This window comes from Schistocerca gregaria, chromosome 2 (assembly GCF_023897955.1).
Source record: "Schistocerca gregaria isolate iqSchGreg1 chromosome 2, iqSchGreg1.2, whole genome shotgun sequence".
In the NCBI taxonomy this organism is placed as follows: domain Eukaryota; kingdom Metazoa; phylum Arthropoda; class Insecta; order Orthoptera; family Acrididae; genus Schistocerca; species Schistocerca gregaria.
Window position 1 is genome coordinate 1017516684 of NC_064921.1, and position 10534 is coordinate 1017527217.

The following is a 10534-nucleotide window of genomic DNA, read 5'->3' on the forward strand; positions in this document are numbered from 1 at the left end:
CAGTTTGCACAAAACGCTAGGGCTCGGCTGGGATTTGAACCCGGGACCTCCAGCACCCTAAGAAGGAATCATACACCTAGACCAACGAGCCATCTGACATGGCGAATGACTATTATCCAGTTCACTGGGTACCTCGATGTCGTCCAGGGTGCTCTGGAAAGACTTGTGTAGGCTGGCGGGATGGGGGTGGTGCGAGTTCCCGCGGTCGATGGCCTTCCTAGTCTATTGGTACCTTCATGTAGAGCTGCCGCTGGGGTCACACTCCCTGCTGCTAAGAGAGTGATTGCTTTTCTGCTATGACTTGCAATCACGACTGCGAGAAACGTCGCCATCTCGTTAGGGGTGCTACGGCAGACACACTATCGAGTACCCCGAATACTTCCTGAGCCCTCGACTGTGATGGTTTCCAGGCTGTCAAAAGAACTGTCGCGTGTGCAATCGAGGACGAGAGAGAGGCTGAGATAATTTCCAGTGAACAGGGATGGACTCCTCACGTCGCACTCCCTGCTGCTAAGAAAGTGATTGCTTTTGCTGCTATGACTTGCTATCACGACAGCGAGAAACGCCACTATCTCGTTAGGGGTGCTACGGCAGACACCCTCTCGAGCACCCCGAAGACTTCTTGAGCCGTCGGCAGTGATGGTTTCTAGGCTGTCAAAAGAACCGTCGCGTGTGCATTTGCGGATGAGAGAGAGGCTGAGATAATTTCCACTGAACAGGGATGGACTCCTCACGTCCGCCGTTTCCCTATCGTAGCGGTTATCACATCTGCTTCATACGCAGAAGGTCCCCGGTACGATCCCGGGCGGAAAGACTTTTTCATCATTACAAACAAGACATACTAACAAGCATCTGCTACCATCTGTACCCGAAACCTTCGTAATCGCATTCACGCGTCGGACAAGAGTGTCAATTGCTCACATCAATAATGAAATTCATTTAATATTGACGCCGAGAGTTTTGCGCTGACTGAGCCACTCACGTGCGATCAGTTTACACAAAACACTATGGCTCGGCAGGGATTTGAACCTGGGATCCCCTGCACACTAAGCAGGAATCATACCCCTAGACAAACGAGCCATCTGCCACGACGAATGACTATTATTCCGGAGCACTGTGTCCCTCGATGTGGTCCAGGGTGCTCTGGAAAGTCTCGTGTAGGCTGGCGGGATGGGGGCGGCGCGAATTCACGTGGTCGGCGGCCTTCCTAGTCTATTGGTACCTTCATGTAGAGCTGCCGCTGGACTCGCACTCCCAGCTGCTAAGAGAGTGATTGCTTTTCTGCTATGACTTGCAATCACGACTGCGGGAAACGCCGCTATCTCGTTAGGGGTGCTACTGCAGACACACTCTCGAGCACCCCGAAGACTTCCTGAGCCCTCGATTGTGATGGTTTCCAGGCTGTCAAAAGAACCGTCGCGTGTGCATTCGCGGACGAGAGAAAGGCTGAGATAATTTCCAGTGAACATGGATGGACTCCTCACTTACGCCGTTTCCGTAGTGTAGCGGTTATCACGTCTGCTTCATACGCAGAAGGTCCCCGGTACGATCCCGGCGGGAACTGTATTTTCCTGCCTATGTCGTATTGTATTCCAGTGAGCCCCGACATGTGAGGATCTACTGTATGTACCTTTGTTATGCAAGTAGCGCATTTATAGAATTTTTTAGTTACGATGACTACATCAGAAAGAGTTGTCTGTAAAGTAAGGTGCCCACAAGTACTTTCCGTGGTGTAGCGGTTTTCACGTCTGCCTAACACGCAGAAGGTCCCCGGTTCGATCCCGGGCGGTATCACATTTTCGTCATTACAAACAAGACATACTAACATACATCTGCTACCATCTGTACCCGAAACCTTCGTAATCGCCTTCATGTGTCGGACCAGAGTGTCAATTGCTCACATCAAATATGAAATTCATTTGATATTGACGCCGAGAGTTTTGCACTGACTCAGCCACTCGCGTGCGATCAGTATGCACAAAACGCTATGGCTCGTCCGAGATTTGAACGCGGGACCTCCAGCATCCTAAGCAGGAATCATACCCCTAGACCAACGAGCCATCTGACACAGCGAATGACTTTTATTCTAGTTCACTGGGTCCCTCGTTGTCGTCCAGGGTGCTCTGCAAAGACTTGTGTAGGCTGGCGGAATGGGGGTGGCGCGAGTTCCCGCGGTCGGCGGCCTTCCTAGTCTATTGGTACCTTCATGTAGAGCTGCCGCTGGGGTCGCACTCCCTGCTGCTAAGAAAGTGATTGCTTTTGCTGCTATGACTTGCAATCACGACTGCGAGAAACGCCGCTATCTCGTTAGGGGTGCTACGGCAGACACCCTCTCGAGCACCCCGAAGACTTCTTGAGCCCTCGGCTGTGATGTTTCCAGGCTGTCAAAAGGACCGTCGCATGTGCATTCGCGGACGAGAGAGGAGCTGAGATAATTTCCAGTGAACAGGGATGGACTCCTCACGTCGCACAGCCTGCTGCTAAGAGTGCGATTGCTTTTGCTGCTATGACTTGTAATCACGACTGCGAGAAACGCCGCTATCTCGTTAAGCATGCTACGGCAGACACCCTCTCGTGCACCCCGAAGACTTCTTGAGCCCTCGGCTGTGATGGCTTCCAGGCTGTCAAAAGAACAGTCGCGTGTGCATTTGCGGACGAGAGAGAGGCTGAGATAATTTCCACTGAACAGGGATGGACTCCTCACGTCCGCCGTTTCCGTAGTGTAGCGGGTATCACGTCTGCTTCACCCTCAAAGGTCTCCGGTTCGATCCCGGGCGGGAACAGAATTTTCCTGGCTATGTTGTATTGTACTCCAGTGAACCACGACATGTGAGTATCTGCTGTATGTACCTTTGTTATGCAAGTTGCGCATTTATAGAATTTTTTAGTTACGATGACTACATCAGAACGAGTTGTCTGTAAAGTAAGGTGCACACAGTTTGTTTCCGTGGTGTAGCGGTTATCACGTCTGCTTCACACGCAGAAGTTCCCCCGTTCGACTCCGAGCGGGAACAGTATTTTCCTGTCTATGTCGTATTGTACTCCACTGAGCCACGACATGTGTGGATCACCTTTAAGTACAATTGTTATGCAAGTAGCACATTTATTGAATTTTCTAGTTACGATGACATCATCACCACGGGTTGTCTGTAAAGTAAGGTGCACAAATGCTGTTTCCGTGGTGTAGCGGTTATCATGTCTGCCTAACACGCAGAAGGTCCCCGGTTCGAACCCGGGCGGAAACACTTTTTCATCATTACAAACAAGACATACTAACATGCATCTGCTACCATCTGTACCCGAAATCTTCGTAATCGCCTGCACGCGTCGGACCAGAGTGTCAATTTCTCACATCAAATATGAGATTCATTTGACATTGACGGCGAGATTTTTGCGCCGACTCAGCCACTGACGTGCGATCAGTTTGCACAAAACGCTAGGGCTCGTCCGGGATTTGAACCCGAGACCTCCTGCACCCTAAGCAGGAATCATACCCCTTTTTTTTGTATCAGATACTGTGTGGATGTAACTTACGACCCCTGGTTTACTAGACCAGTGGTCTACCACTTTTTTTTTTTTTTGACCCTTGGTCTACAAGACCAATGCTCTGCCCCTTTTTTTTTCTTTTTTTAACATTTTTTTGTGTCGTTTTCGTGTGCCATTATTTAAAAGTTAGGGGTGACAATCAGATTCAGGCCTGCGGAAACAAAGCGGGCAAGGGTCGAAACCCGAGGCCTGGCCACGATGATTCCACCGTCCTGTTTCCGAATGGCACCTGTACAACGGCGTCGTACTTTCCCCTACTGTCTCGGTTCTTGGTCTTACTTTTGTTTTTCTTGTTCGCCCTAAAGGTCCACGTAAACTTCAGTCCAGGTGTAGAGAATAATTTTACATAAAGGCGGCAAAACCAGCTACAGTATAAAAGAAATCGACTCACACAGGCGACCTTAGCCAACACCCTCCCTTTCAAATGTCAGGCTAAGCATATTTGCAAAATCTTTACGGAGTCCTGGCAAGCGCAATCGGTTCCAGTAAGCAGTAAGGATGTACTGCCGAAACGTTAGGTGTTCATCCTCTTCATGACAACTATTGACAAAATGTACGACGTGTCCAAGCAACCACATAACGGTATTGAGCTTCGTTCGCAGATAAAAGGAAGAATCGGGCCGTACGATGATGTCAATGGTATAAGCGGTTTCGGCAGTCCTAGTGACAAAATCCAGTTGTTTCCTGAGCCAAAGCCAATTAGCAAGGTGCCCACTGCAGATGAATCGATGCTCAAGTGTGTCCAGGAGACCACACCGAGTGCAGTTGTCCGTGTCAGAAAGACCAATACGGTGCATTCGTACGTTGGTGGGGACCAAACCATTAACTACCCTACACCACGTGGACGCCACAGCCATTGAGTGGATCGGCAGACTAACATTCTTCCAGATGTTCCTCCAGGACACTGATGGAGACGCCAGTTCGATTGGATTGGGACCAGCCAGCCCCTCCCAACGGGCAATCAAGCTCTTGGTCGTTGGCACCGATCGTCGCAAGAAGACGTCACCGAGGTAACTAACCGCAATATAAAATTCCCGGACGTGTTTCAACTTAAAATTGAGGCGACCGACGTCGACAGGTGGAGCAAGGCTCTTCGGACGCAGAACAGTAAAAAGTCTGGATGTAATTGAAGTCACTTCTTGCGTAACAATGAGAGTCGTACGGCGGACGTACAAGGCAGATGCCTTGCGAGTAATGTCAGTGAGGCCCAAGCCTCCACAGATACGCGGTTTCGTCATAACCTCGTAACGCAACTTGAATAGATGACCCTTCCATATAAACCTTTTCGCCACCATAATGGGAAGTGGGAACAGCTGAGCAACATAATAGGCTTTACATAACACGTACGTGTCTAAAATTCTGACTTTTTGCAAAATGGTAGCAGAGCGCTGCTCATGGACCATCAGAGCCCCCTGTATCTTCTCGGTGACAGATTTCCAATCAAGAGTCGCCATTTTTATAGGACACCGATCAATGCTAATCCCCAATGACGTATGGCGATCGACAAAAGTGGCCCAAGGGACATCAGCATCACGAAACCCTCGAATATCAAGGAACTTACATTTACCCTGATTGAGACGCGCTCCAGAGACACAACAGTATGCATCGACTGCCCCTTTCAACAATGTGATATCATCACGTTGACGGAGGAGAACAACGACATCGTCCGCGTACGCCTCAACAGTGAGCTTCCCACCAGAGAGGGTCATACCCTGAAGCTTGAAAGCAAGAGTCCGAAGCAGCGGTTCCAGGGACAATATGAATAGAGACATAGAAAGCGGACTACCCTGAGGTACCCCTCGGCGGATAGCAAAGGGCGGCGTCAGCTGCCCATTGACTGACACCCAAGCAGTTATTCCCCTATACAAATTGCCAAGAACACCACGTGATGAAGCGTTAAAACCTATTGTATCTAAAACACGATTTAAAAACACATGACTGACGTGATCAAAAGCCTTGTAAAAATCGAGGAAAGCAAAGGCACAATGAACGTTTGTAACCGCCGCAACCGAGACAACATCCCGATATTCGGCTACTGGGGTCAGAATAGATCTACCAGGAAAACAACATTGATGTGCCCCAATCACAGACCGCAGCAGAGAAGATAATCGACTATTGAACGCTCTAGCAGCTGTCTTGTAATCAAAGTTCAGCAATGTGAGCGGACGAAGATTGGCAGTAGATAAACGACCAGTGGACTTCGGAATTAAAACAATTTTCCCTACTTTAAAATCGGCTGGCACATCCATCCCCCTGACAATCTCATTTAAAATCTGCGTAAAAGTGCCACCCAAAAGAGGCCAAAAACGGAGATAAAATTCTTTAGGCAGGCCGTCTGGACCCGGCGATTTACCGGACGGAGAGCGAGCAATAAAATCGAAAACATCATCTACCTGGAACTCCCGGAGAAAGTCGCCGTTCGCGTCAGGCGTGATCGTCGCAGGAAGATCCTCAAGGACATCATCAGAAAGTGACGCACCAGAATCATCGGCAGAATAGAGACTAGCGTAATACTGATGAAGAGCACGAGTCATATCCTCCTGTGCAATAAGCTGTCGTCCATCATCCACCATAAGAGAAGAGATGAAGGTGCGACGACGTCGAGTCTGATGCCGCAGCAGGTGGTACAAAGAAGTCAGTTCACCTTCAACAAGAGAGTGAGGTTTCGACTTTACTCGCAGACCATCCAACTGTCGTCGTTTGAGGGTCAAGAGCTTTGCTTTAATACGACGAACATCATGGATCGGCAGAGGAGAAGGACCCGCCGCGTCATACAGTTCACGCAGGACAGAGTTGTAAAATTCATACGTGTTCTTAAAATCACGCGCCCTTGCGGCACAGTAAAAAATCAAAGTCTGACGAATCTTGGGCTTGGCAAACGCAGTCCACCAAACGAGCAAGGAGGGGTAACGCGGGACAGAGCGAAGACATCGCTCCCACACGGCACTTACAACTGCATCAATGGCACTGTCGGCAAGGTGGGAAACATTTAACATCCACTAGGAACGATAAAGTTTTGCAGGTTGGTGACTAAGATTTACAATTGCAGTAAAAGCACAATGGTCAGAAAAACTAGTAGGAATAACATCGACAGAAAGAATGTTATCACATAAAAAATCAGAGAAGTAGAATCTGTCGAGTCTACTGCATGAGGACGCGGTAAAATACGTAAATTTCACCAGGGTCGGATATTTGTGTTCCCAAACATCACGCAGGTGCATCGTACGAACCAAGTCATGTAAATCTCGGCAATAATTAAAATTGGGGGACTGGTCTTCAGGGCGTAAAACACAATTAAAATCGCCTCCGAGCAGGAGACTCCGAGGACTCTTGCGCAAAAGATAAATAAGCTCTTCCTTATAAAAGCGCGATCGAGCCACAGTGCGACCCGAACCAGAGGGGGCATACAAAACAACTAGGCAGAGATCAAAACGACGACAACCAATCCCACGGCCAGAGTCAAGGAATTCAATGTCAGTAACAGGAATACCTTCTCGAAAGAAAAGAGCAGTTCCTGTTGAATTTTCCGGTGCGACATTAAAAACAGTTTGAAATCCAGGTAGAGAGAGATCAGAAAACAATACTTCCTGCGAAAATACTACGTCCGCACAGGAGTCGTAGAGAAACTGCCGCAAAGAGGCAATGCGAACGTTGGACTCAATACGGTTAACATTTAAGGTAAGAAAGGTGTATGCTTGAACCATGGAGAGAAAAGCGAGAGAAGAAATCACCTACACCGACGCATCAACATCACAGTCCATAGCAGGGGAGACGGAGGCATCCGAGGGAAGGGGACTGCTACCCCCTTCGGCGGATCCCTTACGTTTCGGTTTTTTACAAACAGCATTGACGTTCGGCTGAACGCGCAACTTGCGTCGGCTGACGGGCAAGGAAGCGGCAGCCGCCGGTGACGTAGGAGGGTCAAGTTCTGCATCCGACACCACCCGCGCCGGTCCACAGTCAGGGTCCGGGGTCTTGGGGTAAACATCCGACGGAACGGACTGGTCTACACCAATACTAGCTTCCGGCAAACATGGACTACACGGAGGCGAAACGTGAGCAGGAAGGTCTGAAGCTGCAAAGTTGGATGGAAGCGGAGCAGCTCCGCTGGCAGAGGTGTGGGGTAGCGAAGCAGGAAGTTGTTGCGACTCAACTTGTTGTGACAACGAAGTCGGTTCGGAAGGCGGCGCCAACAGGCCCGACCGACGAGCCGACTCGAGAGAAGCCGTGTCGGAAGCCGGAGGGGCGTCAGCAGCCGCTACCGGAACAGCTACTTCAGGGGAACAGGGAGCATCTACACTACTCTGTGGCTCGGAGGATGTCGGTCTCTCGGATTGGGGCATCTTGGGGAGATCCTCATCCGTACTATTTCCATCTTGTGCGCGACGCCGTTTATTATTCAAAAGCGGCACACCCACCTGAGGAACAGACGGAACAACATCAGATTTGGCACGTAAAGGAGGAAATTCTGTGTCAGGGGCGTGCACAACCTGCGGCGGGGCGCTACTACCACTGGACTGTTCGACACCAAGAGCAGAACCACCGGCAACGAGGTCAGCGACCGAAAACTTGCGACGCTGTTCGAGAGAATTTTTTAACACAAAAACCCTACGCGGACAGTTGGTACGCACGTGGCCACTCTCATTACACAAAAAACAGGTGCCAACCTGACCACTATATGTTACATGGACACGATATCCAGCGATCTGCAGGTGCGAGGGAATATTCTGCTTCACGTGCATTTCGACGGAACGAATACCACTGTAACACTGCAGACGATGTTGGCTGGACCAGCGTTCAAGGCGAATACTCTTAACATCACCATACTTGAGTAAACCCTCCTTAAGATACACATTATCCACTTCCGGGGGAAGGTTGTTAACACGAACACTGGTGTACGTAATGGAAGCATTTGAAAGCAGTACGGTACTGACAGAATCATCCCGATGCCGAAAGAGAATCTGATGACCAAATTTGGAAATAATTTTATCAACCTGAAGGGGATCCATAAATTTAACAAAGAAAACATAGAGTTCTGTATCAAAATAAGCAGAGTGCACCTGATCGGAATGAATGCCAAAGGTATCTACTAACCAATCATGAATCTCAAGGGAACTAGATTGCACATGGCGGGTGGACTTGTCAAAAGCAAAACTAACTGTAGCCTGACGAGGAATAACCTGAGACTACATTTTCAAAAACTACGCGGTCTAAACCGCTACACAAAAAACACTGAAATACACACAGAAAGTAAAACAAGGAACGAAACAACGACGGAGAAAAACTCACTAAGGGTACAACACTACACGTAAACAAACGATATCCCACTATACGTAACGCTACGGCGGAGCGGAAGAATAGGCACGTCCACACTGCACGGCGTTTGAAGCGGAACTACCCCTATACCAACGAGCCCTCTGACACGGCGAATGCCAATTATTCCAGTGCACTATGTCCCTCGATGTCGTCCAGGGTGCTCTGGAAAGTCTCGTGTAGGCTGGCGGGAGGGGGGCGTCGCGAATTCCCGCGGTCGGCGGCCTTCCTGGGCTATTGGTACCTTCATGTAGAGCTGCCGCTGGGCTCGCACTGCCGGCTGCTAAGAAACTGATTGCTGTTGCTGCTATGACTTGCAATCACGTCTGCGCGAAACGCCGCTATCTCGTTAGGGGTGCTACGGCAGACACCCTCTCGAACACCCCGAAGTCTTCTTGAGCCCTCGGCTGTGATGATTTCCAGGCTGTCAAAAGAACTGTCGCGTGTGCATTCGCGGACGAGACAGAGGCTGAGGTTAAGTTCGAGTCAACAAGGATGGACTTTTCGGGTCCGTCGTTTCCGTAGTGTAGCGTTTATCACGTCTGCTTCACACGCAAGTGTTCCGGGGTGCGATCACGAGCGGAAACACTTTTTCATCATTATAAACAAGACATACTAACCTGTGTTTGCTCGATGTCCTTATACTTAGCATCAAGCCCGCACGGTTACTCAGCGTGTTCAGTCAGGGGGTTAGCTGCCCTCTGCAAAAAAAAAAAAAAAAAAAAAAAAAAAAGAAAAGAAAAGAAAAGAAAAGCTGAGTTAATGTTTGAACGGCAAAATTAGACTTGGAAAAAAAAATCCTGGCTGGGTCGGTTATTTAAAGAAAAAAAAAAGAAAAAAAGACGCAGAAGGTTCCCGGTTCGATCGCGGGCGGAAACAGTTTTTTATCACTTTAAGCAAGACTTACTAGCATTCCTTTGGTACGATCTGTACCCGAAACCTTCGTTGTCACTTTAATGCGTCGGACCAGAGTGTCCGTTGGCCTCATCAATTATGGCCGACCCTGCGCCTACTAGGCAACAGGCCACACGCTGAACCAAGGTAACTGGAAAGGCAATCATTTCTGTACAACATACTAAAGTACGTGTCTTGTGAATTCCAAATCCTGTATCTAGTCGTTCAAAGTGTTCTGTTTTTTCTGAACATGAGAGAACATTTCCCCGGGTGGTTTTCTGTATCTCGCTCCGTTGTTTCACACTTTTTTCTTATACAGATGCTCGTATTCTTGTAAGTAACTTTTTGTGATTAACAGCAAAAGTGTGCCGGATGTTGCTCCTGAATTCAATACCCAACCATTTCAATTTGGATACTTCCGTCAGTTGTCTCTGATTTCTGCATACGTTTTCCTCTGCCTAAGTTCATGATGCCCGATGTCCTTGAACTTCGCATCAAAAGTGATTTCGTATGTTTGTACAATCTGAAGAGCTTGAGTCACATCAACTTCTTTCGTGACCAGCACGCCCACATCACCTGCGTAGGCGTTGCACAGTAATTTCTTGCCATTTATATGAAGTCTTTGTAGGTGATGCGGTAGTCTCGGAAGGAGAGGTTCTATTGCTATTGCGAAAAGGGCCTTTGATATCGGGTGACCTTGTCGTACGGATCCACTCATCTCCATTTCTTTACTTAGTTGTCCGTTTACCATTAGTTGTCCTGTATTGTTTTTTTTATTTTT

The 10534-nt window shown here is 48.7% G+C and overlaps 3 non-coding genes across 3 annotated transcripts; 2 read left to right on the forward strand and 1 right to left on the reverse strand.

The window, feature by feature from the left end:
• The first annotated feature begins 1717 nt into the window (after window positions 1-1717).
• Window positions 1718-1794, forward strand: Trnav-aac (transfer RNA valine (anticodon AAC)). The gene has a single exon. It is a non-coding gene; the product is annotated as a tRNA-Val (tRNA).
• Window positions 1795-1988: 194 nt separating this feature from the next.
• Window positions 1989-2060, reverse strand: Trnap-agg (transfer RNA proline (anticodon AGG)). The gene has a single exon. It is a non-coding gene; the product is annotated as a tRNA-Pro (tRNA).
• A 1112-nt stretch (window positions 2061-3172) lies between these two features.
• Trnav-aac (transfer RNA valine (anticodon AAC)) lies at window positions 3173-3245 on the forward strand. Its single transcript has one exon. It is a non-coding gene; the product is annotated as a tRNA-Val (tRNA).
• Window positions 3246-10534: the final 7289 nt, after the last annotated feature.